This window comes from Dromiciops gliroides, chromosome 1 (assembly GCF_019393635.1).
Source record: "Dromiciops gliroides isolate mDroGli1 chromosome 1, mDroGli1.pri, whole genome shotgun sequence".
Classification (NCBI taxonomy): Eukaryota; Metazoa; Chordata; class Mammalia; order Microbiotheria; family Microbiotheriidae; genus Dromiciops; species Dromiciops gliroides.
This window is the reverse complement of record NC_057861.1, coordinates 577,991,978-578,001,290: the sequence shown is the minus strand read 5'-3', so window position 1 is coordinate 578,001,290 and position 9,313 is coordinate 577,991,978.

Here is a 9,313-nt window from a genome sequence, read left to right as displayed (position 1 = left end):
AATTACTATTTTTTTTAAGTGAGGCAATTGGGGTTAAGTGACTTGCCCAAGGTCATATAGCTAGTAAGTGTTAAGTGTCTGAGGTCGGATTTGAACTCAGGTACTCCTGACTCCAGGGCCGGTGCTCTATCCACTGCGCCACTTAGCCACCCCGAATTACTATTTTCAATAAATTAATGTTGGATTAACAAGTTTATTCTCCTTAAGCATGTATACATAGATGCCTCTTTCACTAGTGTTCTTACCCCCATGTTTCACCTTGATATAAAAGGTGTCCTCCAAAGGTGATCTAGCAGAGAACCAACAAGAAGCTCAGTGTGATGGTAGAGAGAGCACTGGACCTGGAGTCAGGAAGACCTAAGCTCAAATCCTGCCTTAGATGTTTACTAGCTGTGTGACCCCGGGCAAGTCACTTAACCCCAATTGCCTTAAACATTTGAGGCTTTCTCCAGTCATCTTGATATATATATATATATATATATATATATATATATATCTTGCCATTGGACCCAGATGGCTCTGGAGGAGAGAGTGAGGTTGGAGAATGAAGGACAAACAACAGCAGCAACAACCCTGGGCCTCTGTCTGCCTCAGTTTCCTTACCTGTAAAATGGGGTTAATAGTAGCACCTACCTCCCAAGGTTGTGAGGATAAAACAGAATATTTGTAAAGCATTTTGCAAACTTTAAAACACTATATAAATGTTGTTGTTGTTACTATTATTATTTCCATCAAGTCTTACAGAACTGGATAAATTTTGAGATTAGATCCAGTGATGAATGTCTATTGGAGGAGAACCAGTCTAGCTAGCTAAGTCTGAAGTTCATCACCAAAAATGAGATATTTTGACCAACACAAGTCATGAATGTTTCTATTTAGACATAGTGGGGTTGGCATCTGTATCAGAAGAATGGTTACCCCTGGGGGCAGCTAGATGGCGCAGTGGATAAAGCACCGGCCCTGGATTCAGGAGTATCTGAGTTCAAATCTGGCCTCAGACACTTGACACTTAACTAGCTGTGTGACCCTGGGCAAGTCACTTAACCCTCATTGCCCTGCAAAAAAAAAAAGAAAAAAAATGGTTACCCCTGCCAATAAAATTCATACGTCCCAGAAGTACATAAACCTATATAGGATCATAGATTTAGAACTAGAAGGGACCTTAGAAGTCATGAAATCCAGCCCATTCTTTTACAGATGATGAAACTTAAGCCCTACTGAGAAGTCAAATGGTTTGCCCAGGATTACAGTTAGGATTTGAACCTAAGTCTTTCTGACTCCAAGTCCAGTGCTCTCTTCATTATACTGTGCTTCTTCCCTGTGAGCACTCAGAGGAAACTATTTTTACCCACATAAATGAGTCCATTCAAACTAATCCTATTTTTTGATTTAGATCTGTGACTTCATTGGTAGCTGCAACCCCCAGTAAGGAAATTCTCTTTACCAATCCAAATTGGAACCTACCCTGAAATTTATAGCTTTAGGAATTTACCCGAGCACCTTGATAGATCAAATGATTTGATTAGGATCACACACCTAGTATGTGCCAGAGGCAAGTCTTGAATCCAAATCTTTCTTTGACTTAGAAGCTCACTCTGTATCTACTCTGCCATACTGCCCCTCAGCATATCGTATATTCTGGATAATGGGATGTTTCATATCTGTTCTATCTGAACTATCAATTTTCAATAGATTTAGAATGCAATAAGAAAGACATCCTTAAAACTGAAACTCATCTAACAATATATAATGCAGAGGTGGAACTAACATTAATATAATCTTCTTGAGGGCATCGTGATAAACAAACTTCCATTAGCATTGTACAATTGATAATGCAGAGATACTGGTCAGTAAAGAGCCTCTTGAGGTTTTCTTGGCAAAGATAGTGGAGTGGTTTGCCATTTCCTTCTCCAGCTCATTTTACAGATGAGAAAACTGAAGCAAACAGAGTTAAGGGACTTGCCCAGGGTCACACAGCTAATAAGTGCCTGAGGCTGAATTTGAACTCAAGTCTTCCAGGCACAATGCTCTATCCACTATGCACCAGCTACCCAGAGAGCCTCTAAAACTAGACTATCATGAAAGGTGCATAGCATCTGAAGGCAGAGCACTTGGATTAAAGGTCTGGTTTAGTCATTCAGTCAATGAGCATTTGTTAAAATGCCTACTATGTGCCAGGCACTGTTCTCAGCACTGGAGATACAAAGTCGGAAAATGGCTGCTCATATCTGGCTCACTATATGCATGAAACTTGGTTTCCCAATCTATAAAACAGGCATAATAATATATGAACTAATCTCTCAGGAATGTTCTAAGTAAAGCACTATATAAAGATGTTATTAGGGGCAACTGGTAGTGCAATAGATAGAGCACTGGACCTGAGGTCAGGAAGACTTGATCCAGCCTCAGATACGTACTAGCTGTGTGACCCTGGGCAAGTCACTTAGCCCTGTTTGCCTTGGTTTCCTCATTTGTAAAATGTGCTGGAAAAGGAAATGACAAACCATTCCAGTATTTTTGCTATGAAAACCCAAATGGGGTCACAAATTCAATTAGATGTGACTGAAACAACTGAACAACAAAATGGGGGGGGTGATAATAATAGCACCTACCCCACCTGGGTTGCTGTGAGGAATCAAATGATATGGTTTTAAAGTGTTTAGCACAGGGCCTGGCACAATTTAGGCACCTAATGAATGTTTATTTGCTTCCTTATTATCATAAAGCAACTTTTACTACATGTATTTTCATATGCGTGTGCATATTCTTTCTCCTTCATACACACACATACATATGCAGGCATGTGCACACACCCATACACAGAGTGGAAAAACAGTTTTAAGAACTTCCCACTAAGACTTTTGGTCCAATTGATGAGTTGAGTCCATTCTGCCAATCGTGCAATTGTATTGGTGGATTTTGTTGGTCAATTCTTTTTTTTGGTGTGTGTGTGTGGGGTGGAGGGGGGAATGACTTGCCCAAGGTCTGTCTGAGGCCAGATTTGAACTCAGGTCCTCCTGCATCCAGGGTTGGTGCCACCTAGCTGCCCTGGTCAATTCTATCAAAAGTGAGGGTATTGATTTTCACTGGTGCTATCCTATCAGAAGCAAAGGCTGAAGCAGCCGCCCCAGACTTTTCTCCCTAAGCCTAACTCTAACCAAATCTGTCATGGCCTAATTGGGATGGAAAGAGGCCTTTAGATCCTAAGACCTAAAGAGGAACTAAAAACATGGAAACTCAGAGCAGGAAGGGACCTCATCTATCCCAAACTATACTGAGTAAGGGCTTCTCCTACATCGTCCCTGACAAGCAGCCAGCCAGTCTCTGCCTTTGGATCTCCAGTAATGAGAAATCCACAACTTCGCGAGGTATTCCATTTCACTTTGGGACAACAAATTGTTAGGAAGTTTTTTTTTCCCCCTGTGTCTGTCCCCTGAAAGCTACACTCAATTATAAACTGCTCCAGATTAGTATCTATTTTAAAACTACAGTTCAGGAGCCCCCGTCTGACATTTCCCTTTCTACCAGACAAACCAGAAGACATTAATTTAAAGAAAAGACATTGAATTAAACAGAATTGGGTTAGGGAAGATAAATTCTTTTCATTATTTATGGTGTCCCTGGCAGCTAACATCAGTATCATGAAGATACTACCCTGGAGCTTTACTTCAATGGAGGGGTAGAGCTGAAGATACTCATCCTACATTTCTGCAGCTAGACCCAAATTGCTTCCTCCCCTGAACCTTACATTTATATCAAATGCAAATACGCTTCCCTGTATCTATTCCTGCCCCCCAACCATTGTTCTTAATTCTATTCTCCGGAGCCTACCGGAACAAATTTAACTTCCATAGAGTTTAACTCAGTTTTTAAAATAATTAAATTCACACAAACTAATGATTATCCCAGGACAAAAACTGACCTTTAATCATTACAGGGACTTTACTTACTACTCAACAAGTTCTATGCTCTCTTGAATCCCTCTGTTGTCTGGCTAAAGTTATGGCTGTTAGGTGTAGACTCTCTCCAATTTTTCTTGTCATTGCTACTATGGCTTAGTAAGAAATTGATCCTAGATCCAAGTCCTACTTCCAGATATTTCCTCAAACAAAAAAATGCCCTTCATCCCACCCCCACATCCCAATCCCTTATACCATTCTGTCTTTGGCCAGACATTTACCCTTTGTAGAATGTAAAAGTTCCATTGTGGAAAACAATGCCACAAAGCAACCAAAAAGTGTTGCAGAACCAGAGCTAGAATCCAAGTTTCCTTATTCCTACCCCAATGGTCTTCCCTTAAGAACACACTGCTTTTCAATTCTACCAATTTTTTTTCCCAGAATTATACTAGAAAACAAACAACAAAAAAGGAGGGGGGGGCACAGCTAGGTGGCGCAGTGGATAAAGCACTAGCCTTGGATTCAGGAGGACCTGAGTTCAAATCCGGCCTCAGACACATGACACTTACTAGCTGTGTGACCCTGGGCAAATCACTTAACCCTCATTGCCCCACAAAAAACAAAAACAAAAACAAACAGAATTATAGTAGCGCTCTGAACTTAACTACATTGAAATCTAACAGCTTGGGCAAACTCCCTAGAGTCAATTAGCAAATTCCTGGTTTTTTATCTACCCTGATTATGTATCATTCATGAAAAAAAAAATACATGCTACTGTGGGAACCTTAAAAGTATAATGTTGAATTAGCCCATCAGGAAGAGAAACGAAAGCTTCTTCAGAGAATTCTGCATCCTCCTGGATTGAGGTTTGGGCAAGATGCATTTTGAAATGATTTTTTACTCCCAGTAATGACAATATTCACTAGCACATAAGAAATGAAATTGAAGAATTGATCTTATTCTTCAAATGCAGGATAGCTAAGATATTAAAATTAACATATAAATTTAGCATCAATCTTATTTTTGACTCATGTCTTCTGAGTAAATGCCCATAAAGAATGAATCACTGAAACAGGATTCGGGAGAAACGAGTTCATTTTTCAAAGATGTCAGTTCAGATACAAACAGGCCCTGTTTTCCAGGCACCGGACAAATCTTCCCATGATGCCCCTAGGGACTTGTCAGTAGGGCAAGTTTAGAGCCTTGGAAGAATCTCCAACCAAGAAAAAACCCAGGAATATTTTTCTTCATTTTGACTGCCATCTCTCACTGCTGTTTCTGATACCATTTAAATCACTTAACCTGTCTGCCTTAATTTCTTCATCTGTAAAATGGGAATATTACTATTCCCCAGGCTTGTTGTGAGGATAAAAATGAGATAATATTTATCAAGTGCTTTGCAAACTTTAAAACACTATGTAAATGCTAACTATGATTATTAGCACATTGCTATAATTTAAAACCAAAATTAGAATCTCATTAGCCCGACTAGTTATGGAAGTCATGTTGTTAAAAAAGACTGGCCCAAAACCATAGAGCCCCTTAAGTTTTGCTCTGCTGTCAGCCTATGCGGGTTGCCCTCCTTTGGCTTTCTATACAACATGATGAGTTTCTGTACTGCCTTGGTAGATACAAAATGGTACTCACAACAAAACAACCCTGTGAAATAGATGGTGTGAATGTGTTTATCTCCATTTTACAGAAAATTGAGACATCGAGAAGTTGTGACCAGCTTGAGCTCACCAACTGTTAAGTTTAAGAGCTGAGGCTCAAACCCATCTTAAACTCCCAAAGTCCAGCACTCTTTCCATTATACATTGCTCTCCCTTTGTCTTGGCTACCATCGTGTGACTAATAAATGCTTCTCCTCTGAATGCAGCCCAGCTTATTCTTCTTTATTTTCCCACCTTTTTTCATCTTATAGAGTATGAAGCTTTCTTAAGGTTCAGAAATCAGACAAAAACTCTTCACAGGTGTCCTTAGGAACCTTAGAAGGAGGGAACAATGGGCAGCCCCAACAATCTCATAAGCCTATTAGGGATAATTAGGCTTCACAACTCTCCCTGTGGGAGAGAGAGGGAAATTTTAACCCAAAGAAATAGTTATGCATTGAGCGCTGGAGATGAGGAAGGGAAATAGTAGCATTGTACAAGCTGTTATCTGGCCATTGACTGTCATTTCCAATATCCTTCCAATAAAGGGCTCAATCTCATAATCATCATCGATGGCTTAGCTGTTCAGAAAGGATTGCTAAAGGGATATTTACTTTTCTTCTGGGGGATGGGGGAAGGGAGTTAAATCTTTTCTGTGAAAGACTTATAAAATCTCTGTCTTACTCATCCTAGGTCTAAGGAGGAAGAGCAAGGAAATGATCAAAAAGGAAACTACCTAGAGAAACAGGCATTATTGATGAATAATAATTCACAGTTATATTAAACTTTCCTAACAGTTACCCTATGAGCTAGGATAATGAAAGTATTGTCGTCTGCATTTTGCGTATGAGTACACCAAAGCTTAAAATGTTAAGTAAACTTGGCTGTGATCACATCCGGTATGGGGTCCAGCTGGGACCAGCCTTCTGATAACAAAACTTTTACTATATTTTGAAGAGAAAGAAGAAGAAAATAATGCTCATTTTGCAGAGGTAAATGACACTGGGGATCCCTGTGCATTCTTTCTGGGAATGCAGAGAAGGCTGCTGCTGCGGCAACCATGAGGCAGTGTCCACATCCAAATGAAAAGTGAAAGAAAACGGAGTCACCCAGCTGCCTCATCCACACAATGGAAAATGTCCGTATACATGGAAACAGGTCAATGACATCATTGTTCACTTTCCATGGGCAAGTTGGACAGCCATGTCATTGAGTTGTTTCTCCTTTCTGAACTTCATTTTCTTCATCTGTAAAATGAGGGGGTTGAGCTAAGCATCTCTCAAGTTCAGCTCTAACATTCTAAGATTTTATAGAGGACCATCAATTGAAAATGTACACAGGCAAAGATGGGGCAGCTAGGTGGTGCAGTGGACAAAACACCAGCCCTGGATTCAGGAGGACCTGACTTCAAATCCAGCCTCAGACAATTGACACTCACTAGCTGTGTGACCTTGAGCAAGTCACTTAACCCTCATTGCCCTGCCCAAAAAAAGAAAGGAAGGAAGGAAGGAAGGAAGGAAGGAAGGAAGGAAGGAAGGAAGGAAGGAAGGAAGGAAGGAAGGAAGGAAGGAAGGAAAAAGAAAAAAGAAAATGTACACGGGCAGGGACAATGGGAGACATTCCTTCCACATGGCTTCAACACACCTTCATTGAATTAGAGGTCTGTAGAGCCAAGATGGAATCCAAGATGCTGCTTCTTCATGACTGAGGCAGTGTCATAATTAACAGCATGCAGGTGCTGGGATTCTAACATCTTTATTCTCTCACATTGAACTCATTTCTTCTAATGGAATGAGGGAGAATTTTTTTTCCTTGGGTCAATTAAATATTGAGATTAAAAACATACAGGAGGCGCAGTGGATAGAGCACCGGCCCTGGAGTCAGGAGTACCTGAGTTCAAATCCAGTCTCAGACACTTAACACTTACTAGCTGTGTGACCCTGGGCAAGTCACTTAACCCCAATTGCCTCACTAAAAAAAAACAAAAAAAAAAACAAAAACATACAGGAGGCAGCCACTAACCAGTTGTTTCTCCAATAACTGGGTTGGGGTTTTTTTTCTTTTCTTTTCTTTTTTTGGTCTTCTTTAATGATAGTCCATCAGACTGACCATGTGTTGATCCAAAGCAACTTTTAAGGGAAGCCAGATGCAACAACTTAATTGTTTTTCAATCCAGTATAATTTGTTTCAGAGCAGGGGTTCTTTACCTTCTGGGTGTCACGGATTCTTTTGGCAATCTGGTGAAATATATGGACCCATCAGAATATTGTTTTTAATAAAATAAAATACATAAGATTACAAATGAAACCAATCATATGGAAATAAATTATCATTTAAAAAATTTTTAAATAAGTTCACAAACCCTATGACTGAGAAGAATACAAGTTCAGAAGCCCTATGGCTGAGAAGAATAACCATTCTCTATTTTTACATTTTTAAATACCTGTATTCTAATTCTTGGTCTATCATCAATCTTCCATATTAAAGAAATGTGTGCAAATGCTCTAATGAAGAAAACTAATGCCCTTTTCACATAGGTCTACCTCTGGCATTTTCATTTTGCAGGTAGGCTGAGAAATTAGCCAAAGATGTAGGAAAACTCCCTCACCTATTCTGAGATATTTAGCAGCTACACAAAATATCTGGAACTTTGATCATTAGGGTCTGATCCAAGAGAACTTGGATACTGATACTCTAATATTATCCCAAGAATAAGGAAAAGTATTTGTCTTTCAACTCTCGGGGAAATGTGTGGCTCGGGGAAATAGAACACTGAGAGCATTAGAGCAAGCAATTAGGGGCAGCTAGGTGGCGTGGTGGATAGAGCACTGGCCCTGGATTCAGGAGGACCTGAGTTCAAATCCTACCTCAGACACTTAACAATTACTAGCTGTGTGACCCTAGGCAAGTCACTTAACCCCAATTGCCTCACCCCCCCCCCAAAAAAAAAAGAAAGGAAGGAAGAGCAATTAGGTTTTTTACTTATTTTCACAGAGACTTCTCATTTTGAAGGTGTCTAACAGAAAAGAGTTCCCTTTTTGTTCTAACTATTTCTTTTTCATAATTAGCATTATGCACTCAACGTAATAAAGAAGAATGCTGGTCAAGCCTGAAGGGTCTTATCTGTCTGCCTTCCACTCCATTTCTGGCCAACTGTTTATAGGCTGACACTGAATCTGACACCATCTCCTAATAAGGATGAAACTGCTTCTGCTGTACTATGCTGCCTCTCAACATACCCCTATTTCTTCAGCGGTCTCGATAACAAAGCTTTTACCATATTTTGAAGAAAAAGAGGAAAAAATCCTTATTGGCAGAGATGGAAAGAGGCTCAGGTAGGATGTTGCTCTTTTCCTCCAGGGTCACCTTTATGTTGATAGGTTTCATGAGGTCTGTGAGTCTATATAGGAAAAAAAATTTAACTTTATTTCTACTAACCTCTAATTGAACTCCTCTAACTGAAATTTTTCTTCAATTATTTAATAACATTATTCCAAGAAGGGTCCACTGGGCTTCATCAAACTGTCAAAAAGGGTTCATGGCACACAAAGAGATTGAAAACTCCTCCTCTAAAAGATGGAAACAGTAGGCAAAAGAAACTGCGGGTATGGGCTTTGCTGGAGATAATTTCTTGAAAATTCCATTTTTAAAATATCTAGGCAGCCAAGGTTTAACACATACACATTCTCCAATATTCAGATATACCAATGGAGCCATGATCTCACCAATGTAGGTATTCCCTCCAGTGATGTAAATCATCAC